Source organism: Callithrix jacchus, chromosome X (genome assembly GCF_049354715.1).
Source record: "Callithrix jacchus isolate 240 chromosome X, calJac240_pri, whole genome shotgun sequence".
Taxonomy (NCBI): Eukaryota; Metazoa; Chordata; class Mammalia; order Primates; family Cebidae; genus Callithrix; species Callithrix jacchus.
Window position 1 is genome coordinate 135,312,184 of NC_133524.1, and position 14,485 is coordinate 135,326,668.

A 14,485-nucleotide genomic window follows, 5' to 3' on the forward strand; every position below is an offset into this window, starting at 1 on the left:
ACCATGTTTCTGCAAAGGACATATCTTATTCTTTTTTATGGCTGCATAGTCTTCCATGGTAAATATATACCATATTTTCTTTATTCAGTCTACCGTTGATGGGCATTTAGGTTGATTCTATATCTTTGTTAATGTAAATAGGGCTGCAATGACCATATGCACACATGTGTTTTATGATAGAATGATTTATATTCCTTGGGGTAAATATCCAGTAACAGGATGGCTGGGTTTAATGATAGTTCTGCTTTTAGGTCTTTGAGGAATTGCCACCCAGTTTTCTACAATGTATGAGCTAGTTTATGCTCCCAGCAACAGTCTACAAGTGTTCCTTTTCTCTGCAACCTTGCCAGCACCTATTAATTTTTTATTTTTTAGCCATTCTGACTGGTGTGAGATAGTATTGAGGCAGGAAAATAGGGTCTTGATGCAAGGAACATGAGGCCAATTCACACTTCAGCTATGACAGGAAATATCTTCATAGAGTATATTTTCATTTTTCTTTGGTATGTACCTAATAGTGGAATTCCTGTGTCATATGATATCATAATGTTTCATTTATTGACGAAACGCCAAACTATTTCCCAAAGTAGCTACAGCATTTTACATTCCCATCATCACTGTATGAGAGTTGTTTTTTTTTTTTTCTTATGCTTGCTGGCCACATGTATGTCTTCTTTTGAAAAGTACCTGTTCACGTTCTTTGTCCACTTTCTAATAGGGTTGTTTTTTTTCTTGTAAATTCGTTGAAGCTCCTTATATAAGCTGGATATTAGACTTTTGTCAATTGCATAGTTTGCAAAAATTTTCTCCCATTCTTTGGGATGTCTGTGCACTCTGTTGATACTTTCTATTGCTGTGCAGAAGCTCTTTCCTTTAATTAGATCCCTTTTGCCAATTTTTGCTTTTGTTGCAATTGCTTTGATTGTCTTTATCATGAAATCTTTGCCCTTGCCTATGTCCTGAATAGTATTGCCTAGGTTGTCTTTCCAGGTTTTTATAGCTTTGGGTTTTACATTTAAGACTGTAATCCATCTTGAGTTAATTTCTGTATATGGTGTAAGAAGGGATCAGTTTCAACATTCTGCATATGGATAACCAGTTATCACAGCACCATTTGTTGAATAGGGAGTCCTTTCCCCATTGTTGTTTTAGTCAGGTTATTTGAATATCAGATAGTTGCATGTGTGTAGTCTTATTTATGGGTTCTCTATTCTATTCCATTGGACTATGTGTCTGTCCTTGTACCAGTACCATGCTGTTTTGGTTACTGTGGCTCTGTACTATAGTTTGAAGTTGGATAGCATGATGCCTCCAGTTTTGTTCTTTTTGCTTGGGATTGCCTTGGCTACTTGGGCTCTTTTTCTTTGTTTCCTATGAATTTTTTATTTTTTTGAGACAGAGTTTCGTTCTTGTTACCCAGTCTGGAGTGCAATGGCGCGATCTCAGCTCACCGCAACCTCTGCCTCCTGGGTTCAGGCAATTCTCCTGCCTCAGCCTCCTGAGTAGCTGGGATTACAGGCACGCGCCACCATGCCTGGCTAATTTTTTGTATTTTTAGTAGAGACAGGGTTTCACCATGTTGACCAGGATGGTCTCGATCTCCTGACCTTGTGATCCACCTGCCTCGGCCTCCCAAAGTGCTGGGATTACAGGCTTGAGCCACCGTGCCCGGCCCTGTGAATTTTAAAATAGCTTTTTTTTTTTCTAGTTCTGAGAAGAATATCATTGGTAGTTTGATAGGAGTAGGATTTAATCTGAAAATTGCTTTGGGAAGTATGGTCATGTTAGTGATAATGATTCTCCTATCCATGAGCATAGAATATTTTTCCATTTGTTTGTGTCATCTCTGATTTCTTTAAGCAGTGTTGGGTAGTTCTTTATTTTTTAGTCAGAGTTTCGCTCTTGTTACCCAGGGTGGAGTGCAATGGCATGATCTCGGCTCACCACAACCTCCGCCTCCGGGGTTCGAGCAATTCTCCTGCCTCAGCTTCCCGAGTAGCTGAGATTGCAGGCATGTGCCACCATGCCCAGCTAAGTTTTTGTATTTTTAGTAGAGACGGTGTTTCACCATGTTGACCCGGATGGTCTCAATCTCTTGACCTAGTGATCAACCCAACTTGTCCTCCCAAAGTGCTGGGATTATAGGCGTCAGCCGCTGTGCCCGGCCCCTGAGGCAGTATGCTGCTGCCCCTGGGGTGCTGCGATGGCGGATCCACCCACTGAGCCCCTTCCCTCGCGGAGGTCCCAGGCTGCGGCGGGGTCCCGGACAGGCGGAAAAGGGGAGCACAGAGTCGGGGCCGCTGGGTAACCACAGCAACAAAAGAGGAAAAAAAGAAGGCAGGGAGCGAAAGAGCCAAAAGGCTACAGTACTCGGTATTCCCAGACGGTCTCCCATCCAAGTACTAACCAACCAGGTCTGACCCTGCTTAGCTTCCAAGATCAGATGAGATCGGGCGCGTTCAGGGTGGTATGGCCATAGTCGGTAGTTCTTATTGTAGACATATTTTGCTTCCCTGGTTAGTTATATTCCTAGATATTTTATTTTTGTGTGTGACAATTGTGAGTGGGATTGCCTTCCTGGTTTGACTGTCTGCTTGGCTGTTGCTGGTGTGTAGGAATGGTAGTGATTTTTTACATTGATTTTATATGTTAAGACTTTGCTGAAGTTGTTTAGAAGTTTAAGGAGGTAGACTTATATCTATTCTTATAGCAATATCACAACTTTTTGATTACTGCAGTTTTTACACCTTTGTTATTGTTTTAGTTATTCTGATCTCTTACAGTTCCCATGAACTCAGGATAAGCTTTTATATTTTAATACAAAAAGCAACTGTGACTTTGATAAGGAATTGCATTGAGTCTGTGGATCAATTTGGGGAATGTGATTGTTAGTTTTACTTGACAACTTGTGTAGTACTCTAATCAAGCCTTAATTTCTGTCTCCATAAAGGTATTTTCTAGATATGGTTAACATTTACAATCAGTTTCCCTTTAAGTAAAGGAGATTACTTTTGATAATGTGGGTGAGGCTTATGCAAAGAATTGATAGGCCTTAGGAATGAAAACAAGTTTCCTGGAAAAGAATAAATTCTGTTTTCACTCTCAGCATCAATTTCTGCTTGAGTTTTCAGCTGGCTTGCCTGCCCTACACATTTTGAACTTGCCAGCACCCACAATCACATGAGCCAACTCCTTGAAATAAGTGTTGTATTTTTTTTGTGTGCTTTTGAGACAGGGCCTCACTCTGTTGCCCAGGCTGGAATGCAGTGATGTGATCATAGCTCACTGTAGTCTTGCTATCCCAGGCTCTATCAATCCTCCCATCTCAGCCTCACAAGTAGCTGGACCTACCAGTGCACACAGCCATGTCCTGGCTAATTATTTATTTTTTGAAGAGATGGATCTCACTATAGGGTCATGGGTTATCTGCAATTCTTGGGCTCAAGTGATCCTTTTGCCTTGGCATCCCCAAGTGCTGAGATTCTAAGTATGAGCCTCAACACCTGGTCTGAAATAAATATTTTCATAAATATTCTTTCTCCTTTTTATCCTTCTCTCTCTTCCTCTCTCTCTCTCCCTCCACCACCCTTTGTCTCCTCTTCGATTTCTTTCTCTGGAAAACCTGAACTAATAACAGCGTGTATAGCCATCTTAACAATATGAAGTCTTCTAATCCAGAAACATGAGATGTCTTTTCATTCATTACATCTTCATTTCTTTCAAGAATGATTGATACTTTCTAGTATACAAGTTTAGCACTTCTTTTATTTAATTTACTTCTAAGTATTTTATCCTTTTTGATGATATTGTAAATGGAATTGCTTTCTTAATTTCATTCTGTATCATTTACTGATAGAATACATAAACACAGCTGATTTTCATATACTAATTTTGTATCCTGTAACATTGCTGAACTCATTTATGATTCTACTAGTTTGTTTTTGGAAATTACTTATAATTTCCTCAATACAAGGTCATGTCATTTGCAAATAGAGGTAGTTTTACTCTTTCTTTCCAATCTGAACTTATATAATTTCTTTTTCTTACCTTATTGTCCTGGCTTAACTCCAGTAAAATTTTGAAAGCATATGGAGATGGCAAATATCTTATCTTGTTCTTATGGGGATAGCTTTTAGTCTTTCATCAATAATTGTAGAGTGAGTTGTAGTTTTTCTTATTTATTTATTTATTTGTTTGTTTGTTTGTTTGTTTGTTTATTTATTTATATTGCATTTTAGCAACCTGATACAAGAACAGAAAATGAGTTGTAGTTTTTCTTTATCAGATTGAGGAAGTTCCCTTCTGAGTTTAATTTCTGAGTATTTTTCGTCATAAAAGAATGTTGGCTATTGTTGAGTGGTTTTCCTCCATCTATTGAGATGATTTTTTTCATTATCAAATTAATACGGTACATTACATTTTTTGTTTTTGTATGTTGAATCAACCTTGCATTCCTGGATTAAATGCTGTATAACATTCATGGTGTATAACATTTTTTACATGTTTCTGGTTTTGGTTAGCTAGCATATTTTTAGAATTTTTCCATCTTTATTCATAAATCATATTGGTCTGTTTCTGTGCCATGTTTTTTGGGGTGCTGTTGGTAGATACATATACATTTATAATTGTTATGTCCTGTTGACAAATTGACCCTTATATCATTGGAAAATGTTCTTTCTCCTTAGTATGTATTTTTGTATTAAAATCCATTTTTTCCAATAGTAGTATCTACTCCTATCATTATTCCTTTTTGCATGGTATATCTTTCTCTATTGTTTTACCACAATTATTTCAACGTAATTCCTTCAGGATTTCAATTAATATCAACTTATAACAGTGCATTTTAGATTAGTAACAAATTAAGTATTATAGAAAACTTTACTCCTATATATCTCTCTTCCCTTCCTGTTCCTTTTTACTATCATTGTCACACAAATTCAATCTTTATACAGTATAAGCACATGAACAGAGTTTTATAATTATTGTTTAATGCTATTGTCTTTTAATTCAGATAAGAGAAGACCATTACAAACAAAAATTATACACCATCATTTGTATTTGCTTATGTTGTTCCTGGTACTCTTTATTTCTTCATGTGGATTTTAACTACCATCTTAATAGTTTTTTTCCTTTTTAACCTGAAGCCTTTCTTTAGTATTATTTTTATGGAAGATCTGCTAGTGACAAATTCTCAGTTTTTGCTGATCTGGGAACGTCTTAATGTCTTCGTTTTTGAAAGATAAATTTTCTGCCTAGACAATTATTGGTTGAACATCTTTTTTTTTTTTTTTTTTTTTGGAGATGGAGTTTCGCTCTTGTTACCCAGGCTGGAGTGCAATGGCACGATCTCGGCTCACCGCAACCTCCGCCTCCTGGGTTTAAGCAATTCTCCTGCCTCAGACTTCCGAGTAGCTGGGACTACAGGCACGTGCCACCATGCCTAGCTAATTTTTGTATTTTTAGTAGAGACAGGGTTTTACCTTGTTGACCAGGATGGTCTTGATCTCTTGACCTTGTGATCCACCCGCCTCAGCCTCCCAAAGTGCTGATATTACAGGACCATCTTTCTCTTAAACACTTTGAATATGTCATCCAACTGTTTTCTGGCCTCCATAATTTCTGACGAAAAATTATCTGTCAATGTTATTGTGATTCTTTTTACATGATGAGATGCTTCTCCCTTTCAGCTTTCCAGATTCTCTACTTTTGAATTTTGAGAGTTTGATCTGCTTTAGTGGGGATATATTTCAATCTGCTTTAGTGGGGATATATTTGAGTCTCTCCTACTTGGATATCATTAATCTTGGTCATATTGATTAGTTTTTCTTCAAATTACTGAGATTTTGAAAAGTGTTTCTTCAAATATTCTCTCTGTTTCTTTTAATCTCTCTTCTTTTGGGATATCTATTATGCATATTGCGTTAGGCTGAATAATGGCCCTCAGTGATATCCAGGCCCTAACCCCTAGAACCTGAGAATATCACTTTATATGGCAAAAGGTATTTTCCACTGTGATTAAATTGAATATTTTGAGATGAGGAGGTAATCATAGATTAGTCACATGGGCTTTAAATGCAATCACAGGTGTCCTTATATGAGAGAGACAGAGGAAGATTTGACACAACAGGCATAAGGTAATATGAATGTGAAATTACAGAGAGACTTGAAGACACTATATTGTTGATTTTGAGGATGGAAGGAAAGAGCTGTACACATAGGAATGCAATTCTAGGAGCTGAAAAATACAGGGAAACAGATTATCCCTTGTGTCTCTGAAGAGAGTGTGGCCCTGACAATACCTTTGTTTCAGCCCAGTAAAATTGACTTCAGTCTTCTGGCCTCAAACTATAAGAGAATAAGCATTTGTAAAGTCAAAAAGTGTGTGATAATGCTTTTTATAGCAGTCAAAAGAAACCCATATATGTATGTTGAGATGGTTGATGGTATATCAAAGTTCTCTAAAATTCTGTTAATTTTTCTTCATTTTTTTCTTTCTGTTCCTTAGGCTAGATAATCTCAATGACCCCATCAAGTTAACTGATTCTTTATCTTCCTTTTGTCTTTCTTCTGTTTGCTGTTGAATCCCTATAGCACATCTTTATTTCTGTATTATACTTATCAACTCTAGAATTTGTAGTTCATTTATTGTAATGTTTATCTCTATCAATTTTCTCTACTTCATGATACATCATTCTCATATTTTCATGTAATTATTTAGGAGTGATTTCCCTTAGTTCTTTGTACATATTCAAAATAGCTGATGTAAAGTAGTTTACTGCTAAAATACAATGTCTGCTCTTCTATTTTCCTCTAGAGGTCTCTCTCTGGAGAAAGGTTATAAATTCTAGCCCTGCTCTGATAGAGTTCCAGAGGATTTGGTTGTAAATGGTTACAATGTGCCTTTCACTTCTTAATCCTGAAATATGGCTAATGCCTAGATTTCCAACCCATATGAGTAGGTATCTTTTTCACAGGAAACTTGTTTATAATGTCAGACACTCTTATGGCTCTTGTCTCACCTGTGTACAGTCCATTTCTACCAAGATAGCCACTCTAAGAGCCTCACTGGGAGTAAAGGTGTGTTTGGTTGTGTCAATCAGGTAAGACACAAAGGAGGGAGCACAACACGACACACGAAATAACAGAAGCATTTTAAAACTCACAGATCCATAAAAGAAGAGGGGTACCCATGAGGGAACAGAGAAAGCCTGAAGGCAACAAAGTGCTCAACTAGTAGGTGAGGGGTGACAGACTGGGGTGATCTGTGCGACTATGCCTTTATTAAGGCTCATGAGTGTTATCTCTTAGGCTCTACCATGGGAACTGTGGGTTGGCTAGTTTAAAGAAAACATGTATGAAACAGGGAATTATTCACTTGACTCTGGTGTTGGTCATTAGGCTTTCTTATGCTCAGCAGCTATGGGATGTGTTAGGTTTTGAGTAAGCAAGATGAGGAAAAATCAGGCTATATCAAAAACAAAGAGAAAGGAAGCTTTATGCCAAGTGGGTCAGAGTATGACTAGGTTTCAAATGAGTTATGTCAGGCCTAAGAATGGATGCTGAAATAGCAACTATGCTAAACAAATTTAAGACAGCTCTTCTTCAGGGATAGTTTCTATTGACTGCTTTTCCCCCGGTATGGGCCATAGTTTCCAGTTTTTATGCATGTCTCAATTGTTTTGTTGTTGAAAACTGAACATTTTAAATAATATAATGTAAAAAAATCTCTAAATCAGATTTTCCCTATTCCTAAAGTTTTTTGTTGTTTTTCTGTTTGCTTTTGTTGTTGCCCTTTGTTTAGTGAGTTTCTTGAAATAATTCTATATAGTCTGTAATATTTGATGTATACAGTCACTAAAGTCTCTGCTCAGTTAGCTTAGTGGTCAGTTAATGACTGAACATATATTAGATGAGAAACATGTGAGAAATTAGGGGCTTCTCAACTTTTCCCTAGGTATGCACACATCCCTGCCCATACATGAATCCTTCTAAAATTCCCAATAATATGTTGAAGCTTTTAAAATCCTTCTATGGACATTTCATTCCCTAGCTTTTTCTTGTAAGTTTTTCTAGTCAGCTTCATGTTTGCCCTAACTATAGCTGACATCTCAAGCAGCTGTGATGTTGAACAATTGCCACTGACTGATTTAAACAAAAGCCTGTTGACACTGAATGAGGTTGAATCAGGTGAAACAAAGACAATGGCTGCAGGTTGGGATATTTAGAGAACTGCCAGACAGGTCCCTGATGCCATTCTATGTCGATGGAGCTGGATGGAAGACACACTTAATGGCATTCTTCCATTTTTGATGACTCCCAGACTGCTGTTTTTATGCCACTATAATTACAGGACACTTGGTTTTTGAGAATATTGCAGAGCTAAGTTAAAATGTCACAAATTTCACTGTTCTTGTTTATATCCAGAATATTTTCTAGAATAAAGACTTCTCAAATTGTTACAAGTTTTTAATTTCCAGAGTTATAAACAAGTTAATTCAGAATTTTCCCCTGTGCTCTTATTGCTTTTATGAGAGAAAGGGTTTTCATAAGTTTTTATGGTGCCATTTTGGTATTAACCACTGGAAGAAAATGAGCAAATTATATCTCTGACAAAGAATTCATAACCAGGCTATATATGAAACTGAAAACTTGATGAGAATTTCTTAAAACATCCAATAGAATATAGAGAAAATTCATCAATGATCATTTTGTAAAATAGGATATATGTATGGAAAATAAACACATGCAAAATACTGCTACTTGAAAAACAGTTTGGCAATATATTACAAAACTAAATATGTGATTATTATATAACTCAGAAATGCTTAGTAATTTCTCTTGGATAACTGAAAACCAATGATCACACAAAATCTTATACATGAATGTTCATAGCAACTTTATTTGTAGTAGCCAAAAGCTAGAAAGAACATAAATGTTGTTCAATAGGTGAATGGTTAAACTATGGCACATCTATACCATGGAATAGTACAAAGCAATTACAAATACTGCATTACTGATATACACAATAATTTGGATGAATCTCAAGGGAATTATACTGAGTGACAAATGCCAATCTCTATGTGTTATATACTATATGATGGCATCTATATAACATTCCTGAAATAACAACATTATAGGGATGAAGAACAGATTAGTGTTTACTAGCTTTTATGGGCTAAAAAGGATGGCAGGGAGTTGTGTATAATGGAATAATAGCATAAGGGATCTTGTGGTAATGGAACAGTTACATATCTTGATTATTGTAGTGGTTACCCAATATACACATGTGGTAAAATTGCATAGAAATACACACACACACACACACACACACACACACATATCAGTGTATGTAAAACTAGTGAAGTCTGAGTAAGGTCTGTGGATTATACCGATGCCAATTTCTTGGTTTAAATATGATACTATAGTTATGTAAGTTGCTACTATTGAAGGAACTAGATAAAGGGCATGTAGCACTTCCCTGTACTCTTTGCATCTTTCTTTGAATCTAAAAATATTTTAAAATAAAAGTTTTTAAAAATCCAATTGGAATAGACACATGCTTATTCCTATAATAGTGTTACTATACTCAACTATTAATATAATCTCATACCTTTCTTCATATGAAGATAAGGGATAGGAAGGAGTCATATCTAGTACTTGGGAAACCAAGAGAAACCCAAATAGACCCAATTGAATGTATAACATGGCAGACAAAAAGGGTTTCAGATGTACTATATTCTGGTACCATAGATAAAGAATAAGGATAATGCAATGGGAACAGTTGAAATACTGGCTTGTTTACTTGTATTTGTGTCTTTGTTTTTAAATTTTTACCCTGTGGATTAGTTCATTCTCATGCTGCTATAAAGAAATATCCAAGACTGAGTAATTTATAAAGAAAAGAGTTTTAATTGACTCACAGTTCTGCATGGCTTCAGTGGCCTCAGGAAACTTACAATCATGGTCGAAGGCCCCTCTTCATAGGGTGGCAGGAGAGAGAATGAACACCAGCAGGGTCAATGTGAGATGCTTATAAAACCATCAGATCTTGTGAAAACTCACTACCATGGGAATAGCATGGGGGAACCACCCTCATGATTCAGTCTTTCACCTGGTCCTGTCCTTGACATATGTGAATTATTACAATTCAAGATGACATTTGAGTGGGACACAGAGCCAAACTATCTTTCTGCCCCTGGCCCCTCCCAAATCTCATGTCCTCACATTTTAAAACACAATCATGCCCTTGCAATAGTCCCCCAAAGTATTAACTCATTTCAACATTAACCCAGAAGTCCAAGTCCAAAGTCTCATCAGAGACAAAGCAAGTCCCTTCCAGCTATGAGCCTGTAAAATCAAAAGCAAGTTACTTATTTCTGAGATGCAATGACAGTATAGGCATTGGGTAGATACACTGATTCCAAATGGGAGCAGTTCGCCAAAACAAAGTCCAAAATCCAATAGGACAGTTATTAAAGATTAAAGTTCCAAAATGATCTCCTTAGACTCCATGTCTCACATCCATCCTGGTCACAATGATGCAAGAGGTGAGCTCCCACAGCCTTGGGCAGCTCTGCCCCTGTGGCTGTGTAAGGTATAGGCCCCCTCCCAGCTGTTTTCATGGGACAGTGTTGAGGGCTTCTGGCGTTTCCTGGTGCAAGGTGCAAGCTATCAGTGGATCTACCATTCTGGGATCTGGATGACTATGGCCCTCTTCTCAGAGAGCCACTATGCAGTGCCCCAGAAAGGACTCTGTTTGAAAGCTCCAACCCTACATTTCCCTTCTGCACTGCCCTAGCAAAGTTTCTCCCTAATGAATCCACTCCCACAGAAGACTTCTTCTGCCTGGACATCCAGGTATTTACATACAGCCTCTGAAATACAGGTAGACATTCCCAAACCTCAGTTCTTTACTTCTTTGCACCTGTAGGGCCAACACCATGTGTAACCTGCGAAGCATTGGGGCTTGCACTTTCGGAAACAATGGTCTGAGCTATATATTGGTCCCTTTTAGCCACAGCTGAACCTGAAGCAGCTGGGATGCAGGGCACCATGTTTTGAGGCTTCACAGAGAAACAGGGGTGCTCTGGCTCTGGTCTACAAAACCATTTTATCCCTTCTAGGCCACCTGGCCTGCAGTGGGGGAGGATGCAGTGAAGGACTGTGACATGCCCTGGTGACATTTTACCCATTGTCTTGGTGATTAATATTTGGCTCCTCGTTACTTATGCAAATTTCTGCAGCCAGCCTTAATTTCTCTCCAGAAAATAAGTTTTTATTTTCCACCTCATAGTCAAGCTGTAAATTTTACAAATTTTTACACTCTGCTTTCTCTTGAATGCTTTGCCCCTTAGTAACTTATTCCAACAGATACTGTTAACTATCTCTCTCAAGTTCAAAATTTCTACAGATCTCTAGGGCACGGGCAAAATGCCACCAATCCCTTTGCTAAAGCATAGCAAGGGTCATATTTGCTCAAGTTCTGAAGAAGTTTCTCATCTCCATCTGAGACCACCTCAGCCTAGACTTCATTGTCCATATCACTATCAGAATTTTGGTCAAAACCGTTCAACAAGTCTCTAGGAAGTTCCAAACTTTCCTATAATTTCTTCTCTTCTTCTGAGGTCTCCAAACTGTTCCAGACTCTGACTGTTACCTAGTTCCAAAGTAGCCTCCACATTTTTTGGTATCTTTATAGCCGGACCCCACTCCTAGTACCAATATCTGTATTAGTCAGGGTTCTCTAGAGGGACAGAACTAATAGGACAGATGTATATATGAAGGGGAGTTTATTAAGGAGTATGGACTCACATGATCACAAGGTGAAATCCCACAATAGGCCATCTGCAAGCTGAGGAGCCAGGAAGCCAGTCTGAGTCCCAACGCCTCAAAAGCAGGGAAGATGACAGTGCAGCCTTCATTCTGTGGCTAAAGGCCTGAGATTCACTGGCAAACCACTGTTTTAAGTGCAAGAGTCCAAAGCTGAAGAACTTGGAGTCTGATATTCGAGGGCAGGAAGCATCCAGCACAGGAGAAAGATAAAAGCCAGAAGACTCAGCCAGTCTAGTCCTTCCACGTTCTTCTGCCTGCTTTATTCTAGGCACACTGGCAGCTAATTAGATGGTGCCCACCCAGGTGGATGGTGCCCACCCAGATGGATGGTGGGCCTGCCTCTGTCATTTCACTGACTCAAATGTTAATCTCCTCTGTCAACACCCTCATATACACACCCAGGAACATGACTTTGCATCCTACAATCCAATCAAATTGACACTCACGATTACAATCACACCCTGTAAATGTATAATTGTAGATTTCAGAATAATACTCTTTAAGCCTCACTAAGGGTGGTTTTAGATCTAGGACATTTTCTCACCCTGTTCCTGTTTTATTTGGAGGGAACAATTCTGTTTTTGAGAAAATGTAAAATCTTTGCTGTGCTTTCATGCTAGCAAGGCCAGAGAAGAAAGGGCAGATGAGTTTTCCTTAAAAAACCCTATAGCTCAAGGGACTAAAGTGACACAAGTTCCATAACTGGTGACAAAAACCCAACTATGTGCTCTGATACTGTTAAATTATGAAAATGTGGTCCTGTAATATTTCATAAATATTATAGCACATTTCAATTGACATTGTAATTTATTTTTAGGCATGGTGTCTTGCTCATTAGACTGTATTTTTTTCTAGGACAAACACAATATTTATTTTGTCCCTGTATTCTGAGTACCTATCATAAGGCCTGGACCTGGTGAGAACCCAATAAATGTTTGATAAATGAGTTTTCTATTATGGCAGATGAAGTCATCTCTCTTGAAAGATGTGTATTTATTGGTTCCTAGTCTTAATGATAAGGGTAACATATTTCATCTTTTGTACTATTTTAATGAAAAGCAGTACTTTCAAAATGTGAGATCCAAATGTGTCCCATTTGATGGAATAGTTCTAGATCCAGGGCCAACCTATATAAATACACTACAAATGGGCTAGGCACGGTGGCTCAAGCCTATAATCCCAGCACTTTGGGAGGCCGAGGCGGGTGGATCCCGAGGTCAAGAGATCGAGACCATCCTGGTCAACAAGGTGAAACTCCGTCTCTACTAAAAATACAAAAATTAGCTGGGCATGGTGGTGCAGCCTATAGTCCCAGCTACTAGGGAGGCCGAGGCAGGAGAACTGCTTGAACCCAGGAGGCGGAGGTTGCAGTGAGCCGAGATCACGCCATTGCACTCCAGCCTGGGAACAAGAGTGAAACTCCATCGCAAAAATAAATAAATAAATAAATAAATAGATAGATAGATAGATAGATACACTACAAATGATCTAAATTCTATGCTTAGAGGGAAAGACTTTCACTTAAATATAATTCTCCCATCAGATGTCTTAAAAGGCTTTCAATATAATCCTAGACCAGGATACCTGGAATCTCCTTATACGTCATCCATTCCAAGTCCCTCGTTTTACAAACAAAAAATTTACTGAGAAGTGACTTATTTTAGGCTATCCTGTAAGTGAGTGGAGAGGGCTACAACTAGAGTGCAAGTCTCTGAAACTGTAATAAAATTAAAATTACACTAAGATTCTTTTTCAAATGATATGGATTTATTCAAGGAACATAGGTTTGGAGTGATGTGGAGACTACATTTCACGGATCCAGTGTGATATTAGCCATGTACAGTATACAAAAAGAACACTTGTGAATAGTTACTAATACTACATTTTGAAAATAACATTCTTGCTGGAATCCATGCAACAAAACAAAACAAAATAAAATCCAAACTTTGCTGTCTACAGAAATGCCTAGGAATAAAATGCAGAGAAAATTCTTGATCAGCATTAGCAGATCTAAAGTTCTGGCAAACTACTTCCTCAATGCTGAATAGCAAGGAATGGAATAAAAAAGGGAAATAAAGTGGCTCTAGGAGCTTTAGCAATCGATAGATCCAAGAATACCTGAAAATATAGAATCATTGTTTAAATGAGTTTGAGCTGAAATGGTGATTAAAAGGTGAGAAACTTTTAATTATACTTTAAGTTCTAGGGTACATGTGCAGATCTTGCAGGATTGTTACATAGGTATACACATGCCATGGTGGTTTGCTGCCTCCATACCCCCTTCACCTACGTTAAGTATTTCTCCTAATGTTATCCCTCCCCATACTCCCCACCCCAAGCTATCACTCCCCTAGCCCAACACCCTACAATAGACCCCAGTGTATGATGTTCCCCTCCCTGTGTCTGTGTGTTCTCCTTGTTCAACACCCATTTATGAGTGAGAACATGCGGTGTTTGTTTTTCTGTTCTTGTGTCAGTTTGCTGAGAATGATACTTTCCAGATTCATCCATGTCCCTGCAAAGGACATAAACTCAACATTTTTCATGGCTGCATAGTATTCCATGGTACAAATTTACAAGGAAAAAACAAACCACCCCATCAAAAAGTGGGCAAAGGATATGAGCAGGCACTTTTCAAATGAGACATTTATGA

The 14,485-nt window shown here is 38.0% G+C and overlaps 1 pseudogene; it reads right to left on the reverse strand.

Annotated features, from left to right (window-relative positions):
* Nucleotides 1-2,358: 2,358 nt before the first annotated feature.
* On the reverse strand, nucleotides 2,359-2,481 carry LOC118150704 (5S ribosomal RNA; annotated as a pseudogene).
* Between the last annotated feature and the right edge of the window lie 12,004 nt (nucleotides 2,482-14,485).